Genomic DNA, 18898 nt, shown 5'->3' with positions numbered 1-18898 from the left:
CGCCACTTCCTGGACATAAAATTATCATGTTTTAACAAGATACATATCACGTTTTAACAAGATAAATATCATGTTTTAACAAGATACGTATCACGTTTTAACAAGATAATGGAAAAATAAGTTTTGCTTTTAATCAAACTAAACTTTCTGATCAGAAATGAGATAGACAATGTCATTTTTAAAACATTTTTTCTTTTTGCATCTGAATAGAAATAACATGTGGAACAGTATAAAGTTACTTCTTATTAATCAGAGGAGAAATTAACCTTCTGATAAGTGTTTGACGTTTTTCTGCTGTTTTGAAATTATCTTTGGTGAAGAGCTCCAAGTCTCTGAGTTTGGAAGCCGTCGTCACCACTTTGAGAGATTATTACAGCCAACGGTGGGATGCAAAATGCAACAGAAGAGAAGATGAGATCCAGAAGATTACTCCAAGATCAGATCATTCAGAACAGAAAGACCTTCAGGTAGAATTTCCTCTTAAATGTTTGCAACAAACATTAGAATCAGTTGAGCCACCACTTCGATCTGACAGAAAGTTTCTGAACTTTTCAGTGAGATTCACAAACATTTGACTTCAGTATTTGTTGCTACTAGTTTTGCAGAATTTAAGAAAAGTCAAAGCATTTCAGCCTGGAGGAGGAGCTTTAAACGTTACTTCAGGAAGACAAACGTGGTTAAATAACGAGCAGCTTGCTGCAGGAGGATCTGCTGATTTCTTGGAGGATTTACAAGCTGCTGTGCTGCTGATGTGCTGCAGGCGTTTAGTGCTTCCAGGGCAGGAGCCTGCTGGGACCAGCAGGACTCCCACTGGGAACAGATTAAGTGACAAACGAGGTGGAGTTATCACAGAAATGTGCATACGGCTGATAAAGAACTCATTATTATTTAGATTTTATATTTTATTTGTCACATCTATCAAGAGGATTGGTTCTGAAATAAAAACACTGGACCTCTGAGCAGCCCCACACTGTCAGAAGCCGTACAGTTACAGCTCAGTTAGCAGACTTAGTTCCTCTGGTTAATGTTTAATAACTGTTGATCTTAATGGACAAATATGTTTGTTCTGCTGTAAATCATATCAACCAAAAACTTCCTCTGACTGTATGACCAAAGTCTAGAAATGTATGAAATTTGGTTTTATCTTTTCCAAATCTGGATAGACAGGAAAGAAAAAAAAATGAGTAAAAGTTTAGAAAAGTTATTTAAATTTACTTTTTACATTTCTCTCTGCATGGAGGATGCATGTTTTCTCTGTGGAGGCTCTCCAGCTTCCTCCACGGTTTAAAACCATGACAGGTTGACTATATCAGCAGAACTTAGAGCCAGCCTAAGGTTAATCATCTTTACATCCAAAATAAACAATAAATAGATCCTGCATTTTGCTTGAAAACAGTTTTTTCCTATTAAGGGATGCATAAGCAACAAACTGATGAAAACTCAGAAACCAGAAAAGTTGTGAAACAGCCCTTTACGTCTGCTGCAGCATCAGAAACAGACTTCATGTCTTGAGTATTTATTCTGGAGTGGACATGAGACAGGACCCTACATCCCATGTCCAAACGTATTAATAAACTACATAAAAACATCATTTGCACAAGAAGAGTTTCACCAAGAGCTCTTGGTGAAACTCATTTCTTCCTCTCTGATTGCAGCACCAATGCAGAAAAGTCCAGCAGAGTTTTTGAAGCAGAATCTGCTGCCTTCGTTTCTTCAGCACATCTTTTCCAGGAACATCCGAACTTAAATGAATTCTCTCTGCTTCCTTCATGATTTATCTCACATCTGCAAACGACAAACGAAGTCTGAAGTCTGAAAACCAAACTTTGCACACTCTGCAAGACGAATACGGGATGGTTCTGATGAGTCATTATAATCTTAAAAAACTTGAAAATCTTTGTTTATCAATTCAGAACACTGAAGCAAAAGATAATCATCCAGGGCAGAAGCCCTCTGACTCGGTCCTTTAACGAGAAACGAGTCAGTCTCATTTCTCAGAGAGTCAATCCAATTTTGCGGCAGAGAAGAGGAGATTAATCGCCCACCGCATTAATTAACTCACACAGAGAGCACCGACAAGGACCCCAAGAAAACACCATCTGCATAATATTGTTTCGGTTCAGACACACCTAGACCTCTCCGTTCACCAGAGTCATCCCAACCGACACGTCTGGATTGTTGATTTTTGACACGGGCAACAAACTTCGTTTGGTAAATTATTCAGAGCTGGAATGGGAGCCCGGCTCCCTCAAGCAGATGGCTTCTTTTGCTGTAATCGGAGTGCTAAACATTGGCGAATGCAAACTTTAATGACTTCAATGCAAACTTTATCTCTCTCTCTCTCTCACATCTGCTGCGCCTCAGAGTCACAGATCAATCTATTATTACAGGTAAAACAACAGGCGAGCGAGAGGGAGGAACTGTGGTCGTTAGTGGTGACAAATGAAAGGCCTGGGGATGAAGGGGTTATCCATCTGGAGCGGAATATCCTGCATCCGCAGCCACGCAGGATGAGGCTTCAGCCAAGAGTAAATAGAGCACATTCTACCGAGAGTTCCTCTGCAGTTTTAATATCATCGATCAAAGAAATATGAATATAAAATCATTTTAAAGGGAACTCAGTTGATCTTAGTTTTGTGGTGGTAGGCACGCTAACGAAAAACTTAGTTCTGCTAAAGCTAAAGCACTATGCCAACACTTAGTGGAAGCTAATGCTAAATCACTAAAGTGCTGGCATCAGTTCAAATTATATCTACAAATGACAGACTACAGGCACCAAAATGTTCATGTTCTGTAACAAACTCAGATACTGTCTCCGTTTTATTTTGCTTCTGTTTCTTGTTTGAAATAAAGTTATTGGAGGAAGAAAAGAAAGAACATGAAGAGAGGAAACAGAACCGCTGCATAACCAGTCTTAACCCTCTTCAAAATAAGAGCATGAATATAAATGTTTGACGTCTTAATGAATTCTCAGAAGTCAATAATCAAAACTCTGTTAATCTACTTTGACTCTCGTTGCAGAGATTTTACAGATAAATCTACGACCCGTTTCAGGTCCGGTAGCTGCTTGCTGGGTTTGGTCCAACCGTCAGCACCGTTTTTATCGTAGAACCTTTTGGGTCCAAAGCTGACCCAGTTCTTCCTGCTTCTATCCAGAGACACATTACCCCGGATCCTTCCTGTTAGGAGGGAAAGGAACGAGGGCAACAGAAACATGGAATCTGCATTTCACTCTGCAGGAGTTGGACTTCCCTCATCTCCACCTCCTCCTCAGGGGGAAAGTATTTACAGTGCTTTGATACAGTGAAGCTTTCCACACTTTGTCACATTAAAACCACAATCATCCATGTTTTCTTGGCAGTACTTGTATCAACACAGAAAACTTGCAGAAACTGTTTTCCTAAAACCAGACTGTGAGCTGGATCACAGGTGATGAAATCACCTGGATAAAATCATTTTAGTCCAGGATTTCTTGGAAAATTTCCACTTTTGATGAATAAATCCTTTGATAGCAGAAATCAAAGCAGCACAGATGAAGATGAATCTTCCAGCTTCCTCACTTCACCTGGAAGAATCTCATCCTCAGGTCTGTAAATTATTGAATATTTCTATAAATACAGAAGCATCTTGGATATATTAAGATGACAGATTTAACTGCTGGTGGAGTTTTTCAGCCTTTTCATGCCGTCGTCTACATTCATGATTTGACTGGAGCTGCTGGAAAAACATCCTAATAATCTAACAAACCGAGGAGCCAAATATTTGTGTGAGTTTTTCTGGATGACAAATGATTTTGCATCATTGTTGTAATTATGCAGACTAATGTGATTCTTCGTGGCGCTCTATTCTTCTGCAGCCTTTTGAAAACAAACTGGATCAGAACCGGGTTGGCTTGGGCTCAGAGCTGTTTGTCTGGCCAGCTGTTAAACTGGGATAACAAGCAGCCTTCATTCAGGCTCACACTCAGCAGATCAGCCTGTCTAACACTGCAGCCATTTTCATTTCATGCTCTGTGGAAGTTTTACCCATGATGCCACTTGTTCAAGTTTAAGAAAAAAATATATATAACCCTTACATTTGGTACTTGGTAAGATGGCAACATGCAAATCAGACCAAACCTGTTCAGTTGTTGCAGTAGAATGCATCCAGTGTCACCTGGACGAGGCAACCAGCCCACATGCAGAGGGATTTCAGAGCAACAAGATTAAAATCCTCATGTTTACACCCACTGCATCAGACACACTTATGGCTGAAAGATGCATCAGAATATATGCATTTATATGAATTGATATTGATAATTATTGATTCATTTTTGGCTTCAAATATCCAAAATACAGCCCAGCTGGTGACGTGATGTTTCCTCTTGTTCTCGTTTTCCTCTCCAAGCAGCTTTGAGGCGAAACATGAAACTGTCCCACAGACTCAGGAGTCTCTGAGGATCTCATGTCTGTAGATGGTTGAATTTCACAGTCAAGCGTATTGATTACCTACATTTTGTGACAAATTTCTCCATTTCCTACAATCAGAATGGATAGAAGGAAGTTTGATGAGCCAGTTGGGCGTCTGGCCTCGTTCCTCTGCACCAGCACGGCCACCACACACAGACAGCGGCACTCACACCACCACCGGTTGATCCGACTCTCTGAGCCGTAAACATTCAGCTGGTCCGGATGCATCCGAGTCCGCTTTGATTCAACTCGGATCTCCAGGAAGTGAAATACACCCAAGAATGTTAGGGGCAACATGAAACTGTTACTGCACAAACTGCACAACAGGTTGTTGCTAGGTAACAGGTTGTTGCTAGGTAACAGGCTGTTGCTAGGTAACCAAAGAGCAAGTGAGATGATGCCATCAACTTGTTTAGCGCCATTTCCCTGCATACATCCCCCAGAATGCTGTGCGGTTCTGGATCAGAGTTCAGTAAAACTATTAAAATCCTATTGGACCTGTTTTCCATTGACATTGATCCTGTGTCTGTAGGGACAGATATCGTTATTGTTTTATTGGCCAGCTCAGTAGAACCGAAGCAGAAATGGAGCGGATGACGGTGAAAAGCCTTAGAGGATCTGAATCCATCGTAGACAAAACTCTCCAACATGTTGTTCTGCTCCGAACCCAAAGGATCCGGTAGGTTCTGCTCTCTTCAACCTGGACATAAAGTTTTATCAGAATGAACAGAAATTATTGATGCCTTTGATGTTTCTACAAAACTTTCTTTTAAATTTTCACCATTGCAGAAAGTAGTTGGTGTTCAAACTGAATGACTCTCCTCCCCCAGGTGAAAAGGCTCAGGTTATCTCAGAGCTCACATTATGAACATCTCAAACAGTTTTTATGTGTTAAGACTTTTATTTAAGCCATAACTCTGTTAACATGTTCCAGTCAGGCTTCCCCAGGGTGCTGGGCTGGTTCATGTCCCTGTGCTGATTTAATTCAGCTCTTTTTTACTCTAACAAAGATGTCCATCACTCTGCAGCAATAAAAAAAGTTTCTGAAGCTCTGGTCCAACATTCATCTTTCCTGAAGCAGCGAGGACGACTAAAAAGAATCACAAATTGACCATATGGATCAGATCAGAGTGATGAAGGCCCTACCTGTTTGATGTCAGGCTTGATGTAATGACTCCACACAATGACTGATGGATCTGCAGCCTGTCTTCTCTTCTCAGGGCTGACGGGCCCAAGCCAGGATAAAAAACGCCGCTGACATTAGACAGAAAGAGTTATGTTCCTCGGGGCGGGGGGGAGATCAGAGGGAAGGATCACACAGTTTCACACTGCAAGGATCACTTGAAGTGTGTGATTCAAATGAAAGCTAAGAGCCGGATTATCAGGCCCACACAGAGTAAAGGCAGCAGAAACAGACATCTGTCCAGTTTACAGTAAAACAGATCCGACTTCTCAGGACTTCATCCAGTTTCCTGATGCAGAGACGGCGTTCCCGCCAGCCTCGGCGTTCCCGCCAGCCGCGGCGTTCCCGCCAGCCTCGGCGTTCCCGCCAGCTCCATCTAACTGGAGCAGAATTTATGAGCGCATGAGGAGACGGAGTGGGAATAAGCCTGTAATTACAGAAACAATGGGAGCTTGATAGGGTTCAGGTGGAGTGCAGAGATTCATAATTCACAGAAACATTGTTCTAACTGACTTCAACTTTTTCACTCATGAGATGTTGGCGCTTAAATATTCAGTAAAGTCAATAACGTGATCATTGTCGCCGCTGATGCATTTCTGGAGCTTCAGAGGGGAAAAGAAAGAGACGATGCTTCTCTCCACCTTCTGCATCATCTCATTATTAATTTCGTCCTTCCGTTAATGTGCCTCCCTCTGCGGCGTTAGCTGCTTGTTGCTAAGTTGAGGAAGTCTTTTCGGTTTGCCAAAGCCATGAGGCGACATGAGGAAGAAGGTTTCCTGGTCAGAGGAGACCAGAAGTAAAAGTTAAATGTCTGTAAGGTCGGCAGATCGCCAGATGTTTGGACTTTTCCATCAGCCTTTGGTCGCATCACTCGTCTTGTTGTCAGCTGTTATACAGTTTGTGTTCAGAAGGAAGGAAATCTTCAGCTGCTTGGAGAAACGTGGTGAAAGAAGAAAGTCTTCCTGAGCTGAAGTTAAACTGAATCAGTTCTGAGGAACGGCTCATAATCCCTGCTTAGATGATTAAATATCAGATCGGAGACGTTTCAAAAAGGAATGACCATGAAAAAAACGTGAAAAGTAACATTCAGACTTTCAAATGGCAAAATGAAATGGTAAAACAAAGAGCAAATGAAAATTAACCACATTAATGTGATCATCTCTGCCTAATACTTTTCAAATAAATGTAATGATGCTCAGAAGTTCTTCCTTGTTGAATTCAATGGTAAATGATTTTAATTCGGCCTGAAGGCAAATTTCAACTTCACCTGAAAATCCTGACTTCAGTCTTTAGAGACTTAAAAAAAAATGTTCACAGATACTTATGATGTCTCTGATTTGATTTCTTGAAGGTTTAATGAACATTTTTGCTTCTTTCTTTGATAACAGAGATTTGGATTTTATTGATGGCTAAACATGCAGTGATAATATTGAGAAATTGTATTTAGTGTTTATTCATGAGTTTTACAGCAAGAAAACATATGAAACATATGTTCTATTAAAGTCATCTGATGTCTGGGTGAGAAACAGCCTGACCACTTCCTGCCCTCCAGAGAACATTTCTCATTTCTTAAAGTCTCTCAGCAGGCAGCAACAGGTCACTGTAAAAATATTTAGTTTCACCATCCTGACTCAGTTTGAGTTCAGATTTCTTGTTAAAAAAATTCAACCCTGTTAGGCTGAAATGAACAGAAGTTATCAGCAGAATTATTAAGCATGCTAATAACAGCACACAGGCATATTAACCCTGTGAAGAGGAAAAGGGAAAAGTCGTCCAAACATCTTTAATGACACGTCTAAATATGATAACTGATGATTCACACATCAACCTGCAGTCTTTGGAGTTCAGTTTTTGAGCCACCTATGCAGACTCAGCATATGGATGTTTTTGTTCACTACAGTATAAAAATAGATGCTCATCTTCTCCCTGCATGCAGTACAGCTGTATTTAGCTGCAGCCGTAAATAATTCCAAAGGCAGCCGCGAACATCTTGAATCACAAATGAGGAGTTTAAGTTTGCATTCATGATTTATTCATATCAAGAAAAAAAAACATTTCATTTCCACTCATCATTAAGTGTTAAATTACTGTCTCTTAATTAAAGCTTCTAATTATTCATTCATACTTGTTTTTGCAACATTAATTTGACATTGCATTGGGAAGAAGCCTCCCTATGAGCCGCATTTCTGCATAAAAGGAGACGGGAAACAAAATGCAGACTGGAGTCAGCATTAATCAATGAAATGAACAATTTGATGATTGATGCTGATGAGAAAACTTCCCCACCTCTCCTTCCTGGTGGAGTTCGTCATCCTGAGACATGCTGGAGACGTCTTCCTGATCCGGAGCCTCATTCCCAAAATCCCAGTTTCCAAATTGTGTTATTTGAATATCATCAACACAGCCAGGAGCCGCCATCTGTCATTAAAACACGTACTAATTAAAGCTTTCCTAATTATTCTTTCCATATGGATTTGGCTAACAACGTTAAAACTTCCTCTTCCTATCTAATGACACAATGTGTGTCATTCTGACCTGATCCTCCTTTCTGCTGCAATTAAAAGCTGCGAACGCTGCGAGACACAGCGGGCCTCCATCTCCCATCATCTGAGAGCTTCTTAGCCTCAGATCAGCTCATCAGAGCAGTGCTGACGGATCAAATAGGCTTGAATTTGCTTGAGGTGTGAATCAGGAAAAAAAGTCCTTCGACTGAGGAATACGGTAATAAGACCTCCACTTGAACTGAGCAAGGCTCTTGAAGCCCCCAGGCAAAGGGGAAATCTCATTAGGCACAAATCTTCTCTCCGCGGCTGCCCCATCACAAAGTCGAGGTAAAGGAATCCCAGCAGCCGACTTTAAGGGCAGCGCAGCAGAGGGGGGTGAATGCTGCAACCTGAAGAAACAAAGACCTCCCACCCACCTCGTCGCCTCGCTGCCACTGAAATAGGCAGCCTAAAACATGCTGCTATGCTGCGAATGTTTCCTCCCTTAGATGAAGCAAAGTGCTCGAACCAGCAACATTTAAGCTTCCCCCGGTGGAGGAACGGCAGCTCCTACAAACGAAGCGCATATAAACAGAGGATCCACTCACTCAACATAACAGGACAAAAGTCTTGCAGATAAAAATAGGCAGGTTCACTCGAGTCTAGATGCTGTTCAGCTGCTTGTTCCCACAGACAGTCAGCGTCTTCTCCAAACGAGATGCTGGTGCAGAGATCTTCAAGGCCGTGTCGTCTGGAAATAAAGTTCTTTAACTTTAACTCTCAGACATTCAGCAGAAACTTTTTTTAGTCTTCAGTTAGTTTCATGTTTTTGGGTGAAGGACTAAAGATTCTAAATTTGTACTTTTACTGTAACACCAGTTCTTCAGTTTAGGAGGAACCTTGTTTCTGCATCCATGTCCCATCCAGTCGTTCATCATGCAGATGGCATGAAAAATTTCACTGCAGTTCAACAGAAACTGAAGCAAGCTGCCAGTTTGAGTCTGGAAATAAGGTGTTGGATTTCCTGCCCATTCCTGGAGCTTCTTTTAAAACTCTCCACGCCGACGCATCGGCCTGTCGCAGTGCCTGTTCGTTCACCTCTGAACTTTTGTGCCGTGATGCAACCTTCCAGAGAAACTGGGCGATTTGGAAGGTGCTGCTTTAGAGCAGGTTTGTCTGCAGTGGCATCGAACCCTCAGCCAGGCCTCGTTACGCTGCACCACGGTTCATGCCAAGCATAAAAGCCACACCGCTGTCTCGCTCAAGCGCGACTGTCACTCAGCCTTTATGGAGTTTGTCTGTGTCACATTAATGTCTTAAAATCGCATCATGGATGTGAAGACAGCCCGTCTTCTCTGGACGCTGTTGGTGGGACGGCTCTGTCCCTGTCCTCTGCTGGGACAGGCTGGACGCTGTTGGTGGGACGGCTCTGTCCCTGTCCTCTGCTGGGACAGGCTGGACGCTGTTGGCTGCCGTCCCCTGGAGATACTTTTTATTTTGCAGGAGCTGATGTGGACGGTTCATGTCAGCCGCACTGAGAGGCGAAATAAAGAATTGTAAAATGCTGTCTAACCTTGACTCTTGTCTTGTGCATCAAACTAAAACTGAGAGGAATCGGTCGGTCTTGTCTACTCTGTGCTTTGTTCCTGTCCTGCTCTCATGTTTTACTGTAGACACTGACATGGTGAAGTCAATGTTAGACAAAAGGCAACATTGCAGCAAACTGACTACATGTAGTTGTCAGCTGTAGTGCAGGGAGTTCATGTCGTCTCCTGGTTGTGAAGTCTGACTGCTGCCCTCTTCCCTGCATGGAGCCGTACAGATCATGTTGGTTCGTCTGCTTTTGTCTGGCAGGATAACTGCAGGACAGGCTGAAGTTTCCACTTTTCATTCAGTATAAAGTGACAACCACCCAGCTTTTCAGAGACTAGAGAGCAAAGTTTTACCTGATGTGAAGTGAGGCTCACCTGGACGGTTCTTGTGATGGGAATGTTAAACCACTGAAAGCTGTGCGTCAAAAACTGGATGAAGAAAAATGTGATTGTTGAAACTCACCAGAATGTGAGTTTGATTCTGGCAGAGTTTCATCCTGATGGTTGTGAGGTCACTTCCCTGTGGCCTCCTCTGCATCAGGAGCTGCAGCGTTTCTAAGGTTACTGCTCAAACTTCTGAACGAACTTCTAAACTATCGCTGCTTCACTCTCAATGTTTCTGTCCTTGCAGCTCGTCTGCTGAGCCCCTGTGAAGCTGACAGCTGTGCAGGACCTGGTACCGTCTTCCTACAGACGGTTCTGATGGAGTGGAGCATCCAGAGTGCAGCTTCTCTGGAAACCAGAAGTTATTTTCTCCTGTTTAGAAGATGAACTTAGTGTTAACGTATTTTGAAGTCTATGTCGGGTTTTAAAACTTTTATACTTGTAGCATCAACCAGCCAATCAGCTGCTTAACAGAATATCAACACAACAGGACAATGCAGGGTCAAGAAGAAAACTTTAATTTTTCCAATGTTGATTTAGTGATTTGACTCACAGCGTTGCACTCTGAGCTGAGTGATTCTGACAAACCTCAGGCTGACTGAGTTTGGTGTTGATATTCCAGTCTGACTATATTTACATGAATCACAGCAGATTGGGTAGAAACTGGGTCTTTAGATGGAGGTGACCACAGTGTGGAGCTTCCCAGCTCCTCCCAGGTGAAGGACAGACTGTCAGAGAGAGAGAGGCTCCTTTAATGTCAGGACTATCTGTGCTCATTGTGTCACGCTTTATTTGAATAACAAATCAGTAAATGTCACAGTCTCATCAAATAAAAGCTGCAGAGCGTGTCGCCGCTGCACCGCTACCTGCAGCATGCCTTATTACTTCTGCTCCGAGTCGTTCTGCACTGGAAAAACATTTGATTTCTAATATCCATGGATTGTTGTACAAGCGTTAGCGATTTTTCATTTTCCTGGTGCACATAAATATTTAAAAGCCACTGCTTGTAAGTTTTAATCCATATTTAAATCTCTTTCCGTTTCCAATTAGCCCGGTGCACCTGCAGCAGGCGTCTGCTGGTCTGCAGCCCTCCCAGGTTATATAAGCCGCTGCTGTCTCTGGGAAGTTTGTGCATCTGGGTAGAGAAGCATTGTCATTTTCATCAGCAATGCTTGAGCTTCCGCGCCTCCCCTCTCTAACCTGATTCAGTCAGCGTGTGACAGCTGAGAGTGAGATGGGAAGAGAAACAGTGGAAGAAGGCAGAGATGTAAAGAAGTACCCACACACAAAGCAGAGGCTGCCTGTGTCTTTCTCTGCCACGGAGCAACCTGAGAGGTGCCATGTTGAAGGGAGTGGCACCGGAATAAAGAAGCTGCTCATTAAAAAACTGAATTCTTGAGAAAAACTCAAGCTTATCTGGATGAATTCACCTGCATCTTTGGTCCTGAAGGCTGTTTCACCTGCTTTGTTTCATGAAGCATCTGAGGTGCTGTCGCTGCTCTAAGTATCCGTCTGCATCAGCATCCTGGATGCTGAGGGACAAACAACCTTGGCCTGGTGTGGGTTTGTAGGGGAGAATGCATCGCGTGGTGGGAGCCTGGACCTCCCCGGCCGCGCTGCTGCACTGCAGCTTGTCATCCAAACATTGATCTCGCCTTTCTTGATTTACAACAATCCAGCTCTGACAGGGGTTTGGAAACGGAGCTACATGGCCACGCTTTGGCAGAGAGCATCGATGAACTTTGAATTTAAATCTGTCAGGACTGGCTGCAGAGTGTGTGGCCTAAACATTTCCACACCGGCGGTATGAGTGAAGCGTGATGATGTAGAATATGTGTTTGTGTAAATCAGAGCAGAAGGACTCTTCCATCCTGACCAGCGGTCTGCAGACGGGGGGGATGATGCAACATGGCTGAGGGGCCGTCTGGCCTGAAGAGCTGTACCTGACTCCGGCCCCCCTCTGGGCACCGGGCAGGGCGGCCAGGACAGTCCATGTTCATCTCTTGGTTATAAAAAAATGTGGCCAAGATGTTTTCCATAAAATACAGAACAATAACTGCTGAGATAAGATCAGAACCACCTGATTTCCTGACTTAAGCCTGTTTCTGCCTAATATTCTCATTTTGATTGCAGTTTTTTATATGTTTGGGCTGAATGTAAGCAATCCTCTGGACCGGTCAGAGTTCTTCCCTCTAGCTCAGAAGGTTTGTTCTTGATAAGTTTCTGAACAGCTGAACTTGGTTCTTTCATTTTTGAGCAGCTCTTGGTTCTTTTAGGACCTGAACTCCCTGAATGTCCTTGTCTGCCTCCTGACATCACAGACTCTCTGCTCACACCGTGACGATGTGAGTGTCTGTTCTCACGGCTCAACCTGAGTCAGAACAACGGAAATAATAACCATTCATGGAATCTGCTCCATTATATATAATAACTACCTTTGTCTGTCTCTATTTAATGAGTTTTTCACGTCGTTGAGATGATTTGTGTGTACCTGTGAGGACCGTCCGTCCCTCCTGGATTCAGATAATTAAGTCTTTAAACATAATTAAAGCATAACAATCAAAAACCCAAATAATTATTATTCCTGTTCCATATTTACTCAGTGTGTTTAAAGTCTGGCTGTATGGCTGATAAAATGATATATAATAACATGTTTAGTAATTTTATAGAGTGCTAGTCTCTTTATCTCTAATAAGGAGGAGATGAATGAGAATATAATCTTCTTAATCAGAAATAAAGTCTCCAGTTCTCAGATGTTCAAACTCTTGTTAGTTTTGGTGTCTCTGATTCGACACATGTAGGAGAAAACTGTGATTCTGATCTGATCCCAGTGAGAACAGAACCAGCTTTATGAATCTGAAGGCATAATATTTCCTCCGTACTAGCAGAGAATTTAATATCAGCGGTTCATCACAGAGCCGAGGCCCTGCCAAGGTTTCTGCTGTTCTGAATAATCCATCAGCGTTTCTTTGATATTAAGATTATTCACAATGATTTTTCCCCAAAACAGAACCTTGCAGAAAGTGTTCACATGTCTTGCATCTTATACAACTTTTGCACATTATAGCATAAACACTATCACTCAAATCAAGTTTCTCCTCCATGAAGCCAAATAAAACGAAGCCCTAAAAGTTTATGAATCTTTATGACATCTGAACCGACAATAAACAACAAACCTTTTATAATAGAGCAACTTCAGAGGAACAACCTCTGATAAACGTTTTAGTTAAAATCTTCTGAAAGTTGAATTATTAAAATAAAAAGGAACTTAAAGTCAAACTTTAAGTTTCTGCCAGGCTGAACTTTGCACAGATTTTCTCTTTTAATTTTGTGACAAACTCAGATACGTTGGCATCATTTCAAAAGCTTTAAGTGTTTCCACAGTAAAATATTCATCTATAAAAATCTTATATGTCAGTAAAGAGACCTGACTGGCACCACAAACCTCGATTATAAGTAATCGTCACAGAACAACATGAGCTGGTTTAGAGATAACAAGTATCAGTAAATGAATACAGCCCAATCTTATTAAATAGACATGTACAAAAACATATTTCATAGATATGAAGGAGCTCTTGCCCCCCACTGCAACTGTTTCTGAGCTGTTTAAAGCAGGTGGACATTTTTCCAAACACCTTGTGCTAACGCTCCTGTGGGTCCGGCGCCGACAGCCCAACTCTGCTGTCGTCTAATGGGCTCTGAAAGCCGGTGCTAGCTTGAAAAGCCGGGACACGAGGAAGCAGGGCCGATCAAAGCAGCATCCTAGTTATACATGGTAATTCAGTGGCTAATGACGGCGTTGAGGTAAATATGTTGAGACATCAGCAGATGTGGCAGAGACTGCACCTCCAGATGTCTTCATCTGTCCCTGGTGTGACTTCTCAAGGATGACAGCATACACAGATGGGCCTGCCAGAAAGACGGAGGCAGTTTATTTTTCTAAGGTGAGACTTCCTGCTTCATGCAGCTCATGGAGGCGCGTTGAGGTCTGCCCACATCGCAGAACAGATCCAGGTGCTACGCTAAGGCTAACCAGAATGTACAACACTGGGATTTTCACAAGGTTTTACTTTAATACTGTGTAACAAATATTTCTGTACCTGTATCAGCAGTATGGAAGAACCGAGTCCGGTAACCCAGGAACCAGAGACCCACCCGGCTGCTGCTGCCCCTCCACCCCAAACCAGAGGTACAGGCAGCCGCCCCCAGACCCGAACCCGCCTGGGGACGGAGCCTGAAGCTGCCCACACCAACATGACATGTTATTCATGTTTTGCCAAGTTTAACATTATTTTATATTTCCAGTCATTTCTCTCTGTGTGATAAAAACTCCATACATTCACGTTTCTGTTCAGTCCAAACTGTATCAGTGTTATTTCTGCTGTTGTTTAATAAAATGCAACAGAATCCAGACTCTTAACTCAGACCAGCTGAAACAGAGACAATCTCTGTCGATAATTTCAGTTCTCTTCTCAGTCAGCAGCGTTAGCTCATGGCTCGCTCCCTGCAGCAGGTTGGTAAAGCAGGTACAACACAAGCTGTCAGCTGATGCAGAACTAAACGCTCTGCAGCCTGCAGGCCGGATCCGTTGCAGCCTCATGTCTTTGTTTCACCTTCCTATCAACAAAGATCATCTTTAAGGGATGAAGGCTTTATTATGGCAGTGGAGGGTAGCCGGACTCTCCAATTAAAATTCATTGTGTTAATTTGCGGCACTAATGTGGCATTATTCACTTCCACCATGCCGCCGTGATCACTCAACTATTAGTCACACATTGAAATGGGAATTTTGAATGCTGTATGTTGGATTAATTAACATCAGTGTTTTAATGGATTTAATTATAAGTAGCTAGAAAGACTTTATTGCAGACAATTAAAGTGGCTCTATTATTCTCATCTCAGGCTTTGTTGTTATTCTCCAAATCAGTTAGGTATACATGGATCAGAACTAGAAGAAACGATTCATCTACTGCTTTTGTTCCAGTAAGAGATAACAAACTGACACTGTTTAAATGATTTTGTCAACAAATGTAGCACCTAAATGCTGTGCTGGTAAATTGGATCTTATGTCTAATTCCACTCAAGTATCACAAGAAATTTTTCTTGCAGAGTCTGCAGAAGTTGTATAAAGGTTACATGTTAACAGTCATTCTTTATTGCCATTAACTAATTAGTGTTGTCTCATTAGTGTGATTTACTTTGTTTTTGCAGGACCAGATGAAAATATTCCTCTGAATTAGTGACACAATAAAACAGGAAAAGCAAAGATGCGGTTAGCAGTAATACTGAAGCTCTGGTGGGTAAAACATGAACAGTTTCTACTGAAGTGGCCAAAATGTGCAAACAAAATATCCTACATGCTCTGTTTGCTCAAACTGTTAAAACAAAGCAGGACTGGAGCTTGTTTTCATGGTTTTAATGCCAAAATCCCACACTGACACTGATCAGACCCTTTTGCTTTGAAGCCACTAAAAAGTTCTGGTTCCATCATTTACTGGTTTATTGGGCAAGTTTGACCAGGTGCAATCTCAGGGTCACATGACCTGTTAGTGTATCTGCAGCTTTTTTAAAAGGCCTCAGAAGCAACAACAACATCCACCAAGCAAACCATGAAGACCACAGAGGCCTGCAAACAAGTCAGGGACAACGTAGTTTAAAAAAAATATCTAAATCTCTTATGATCCCTGTGGCGCCATAATCATCAAACACAAAGAAGCAGCCTGCCAACAGGGGGCACCAAAGTTCCAGACCAAACAAGGAGGGCATTAATGAGAGGCAGCACAGAGACAGACGGTGACCCTGGAGAAAGGCTAGTTCTGTCCCAGGATGACCTTTGACCCACAGGAAGCTGCCTCAGTGACGGACTGCAGCATCCTGGGTGCATCAAGCAGCAGCATCACAGATCCTCCACAAGCACCAACAGCATCAGTCTGTTACCTGCCTGCTGATACAGTTTATTCTGAATAATCTGTTATTTTTATGCACACACGTTATAAAGGTTTTTAATTATTCTACCCAGTTGTTAATTTCTTTTATTCTGCATATGCTACTTTAATAACTGTACAGAATCATTTTTCAGATGCTGTAAATTTGCCCTTACTGTGCATTTTTTATCATTTTACTTTTGGGTAAATCTACATGCTGTCACTTTACTGCATACCTCAATTTCCTCGCTGTGGACAATAAAGGACTTTGTCTATTTTATTCTAATCTTACCAAATTGTTTATTCTATATTCATTCAGGTCTTTTGACATATCATAAATCTGCTGTTTGCACCCTATCAAAATCTATATTTGGCCCAAAATGAAAGAATATTTGTTTGTTTGGCTTATTGGCAATAAATCTTGAAAGACTGAAAAAGTTTATTTGCCTTTAAATGGAGCCATATTTCTGCTAAAATTCACTCTAGGGTTTAACAGCAGTTAATTCAACATATATTACCTAGAAAGGTAACAGCTGTCAACACCTTCCAGTCTCTCTGGCTTTCAACTGGCCTGTTTCACCTTCCAGACTCTTAATTGATAGGATAACACCATAATGAAAACATCATGACCTGCGGAAAAAACTTCCTAAATTGAGGCTTTTCAGAGAAGACGTCGTCTGGAGCTGCAGCCATTAACAACAACACACACTTACAGGTTCAACACACACTTTGCATCCAGCATGATGATCCCTGGCAGACAAGAGGAACAGAAACACTTTGTAAACTTCAATCCTGAGTGAGACACGAAGTCATCAAAAGCAAGGCATGAGTTATGCTTTTTCTAACGTAGCAGCATTTGTACAAGAAGCGGAAAGTTATTGATCATAATGAATCCCAGAGCAAATCTGACTCGTTAAAACATTTATTGTAATGTTGGGTCATTTTTGCATGCAGTGCAGGAAGTGTGTGGGTTTTTCTGAAAGGCTGAGGAAAGGAGAAAAAAAGCCCTCTGTAGGTTTTGCTTTTGAACACAAAGCGTTCTGGTCTGCATCATGTCGGAGTGTGAGTGGGCAACACAAAGTCAGGGGAGAAAAAAGCTGCTTGTCAAGCAAGATCCTGCTTTTGTCAAAAAGTTTCCTTGAATTTTTTTTACTTGCTCATTTAGTCAAGTTCTCTCTGAGCCATTTCCACCACTCCATGTCTCCGTGTTTGATCAGACTTGGTCAATTAACTTGACCGGCCGTCTCGTGTGGCTCTCTCAGTCAAAGTGCTGCAGGCTCTTGAAAAGACCTTTTTCATCTTCACTTTCAGACACATTCCACTGGTTTACAGATTGCCCAGGATCCAATTTGTGCCTCCGAAATGTCCCGTGCAATTCTGCAGCAGATCAACGTGTGAGATGGGGAAAAGAACCTGTGGCATCCTTGAAACAGCTGCAGGAATCACTCTTGTCAATCTGAATTGCTACATTGGCGGAACGGCTTTCAAAGAAGGCAGATAACACAAACACCATGGCCAGTAATTGAATCCTCATGCCTCAAACTGAAAGTCTGCAGCCAGAGAGCATGAGCTAAACTCTGTCCTACAAATCAAAGCATTTCTGTGTCATTCTTAACTGCTTGCTCTTACTTAACACCGTCCATGTGGTGTTAAAATGTTTTTCAGATATCTGCTCTGTGGATTTGCTTCACCTTTCAGCTCAGCCTCTAAGCCTTGCATCAATGCCTTCCTAATAGCGTAGAGAGCTTCTCTAACCACATTACTTCCTTCACCATCATTCACATCAAAGTGTCAATCACAGCCGAGGGCAATGAGGTAGTAATACCACAGCAGAAAATCAGAGTGTGGATGTTTGTGGGGAGATATTAGTGCATCACATGGACACACAGCGAGCCGTCTGCAGCAGCACAAGCCTGAAGCTCGGCCTTACAGGCTGCTACTTTTATGAAGGATTAGAAGTGCTGAGCCACCAAGAAGAAACATCTTTTCCTAAATGTTTTCATGAAGCTCAAAATCATTCTGGCAGTAAATACCTTCACCAACTACAGGAATGGTCCAGAGACTTAATTTCACATTTCAGAATAAATTAAAGTATAAATATAACTAGTAATCTGATAGTGGAAAATAAGTCTGGTCATTTTTTATGTAGAAAAGAAAATAATGTGATGGAGTCAAAAAGCAACTGATCCTTCAGACGTCAGGAACAGAGGACGGCATGAATGAGGAAGAATGGCCTGTGGGTCCACAGAGAGTTTTACATGATAATCAATGGCTCATGTTTAAAGGCAAAACGTTTTAATCTGATAAAACTCAATAGTGGAATCTATTTTAAAAGCCCTTCAAGTAAAACCTCCCAAAATGATCCCAACATATTATGAGTAGAAATGATCAGGGTTAAAGGTGAGCACACCGTCTTATAGGATAATGTGTAAATCAGTTCCTCTTTGCTGTTCTTAGTTTTTCCATCCATTGTCTTCCTCTCTCCTCTCTGCAGCCTTTTGCTCCAGCTCCTCCAGGGGAATCCAGGCTGACCACAGAGAAACGTCGCCCCAAAAACCAGATGCCTGAGTCACATCAACTGGCTCCTGTCGATGCGGCGGAGCAGCGGCTCTCCTCTGCCGCTAAAGGTTTTGGTCTCACTGCTGTAAGCTACCAGCCTGGGGATAAAACCTAATTTTGTTATAGTTTTTTTATATATAGAAACTGTAAAAAAAAAAGTGTTTGGTTTTCTTTTCACCCATTTCAGAATAATTTTCTAAAACCACTACAGTGATTTCTTGGTTTCTGTTCTGGGATATTTGTGAAAGTTTTTGTCCATACTTGCCAAGGCCTGACAGAATTTGATCAGTTTAAAAAGTACAAAGACCAAAAGCAGAAAGAAGCA

At 42.1% G+C, this 18898-nt stretch overlaps 1 protein-coding gene across 1 annotated transcript in view; it reads right to left on the bottom strand.

The window, feature by feature from the left end:
- The window catches only part of LOC106936472 (uncharacterized), an 81779-nt gene that overhangs the window by 51205 nt on the left and 11676 nt on the right, over nucleotides 1–18898 (bottom strand). The gene's annotated exons all lie outside the window — the stretch shown is intronic.

Source organism: Poecilia latipinna, unplaced genomic scaffold (assembly GCF_001443285.1).
Source record: "Poecilia latipinna isolate Pla-1442-1.1 unplaced genomic scaffold, P_latipinna-1.0 Scaffold2152, whole genome shotgun sequence".
NCBI classification, from domain to species: Eukaryota; Metazoa; Chordata; class Actinopteri; order Cyprinodontiformes; family Poeciliidae; genus Poecilia; species Poecilia latipinna.
The sequence above is the reverse complement of the archived record's forward strand: the minus strand, read 5'-3'. Positions and strand labels throughout refer to the sequence as shown.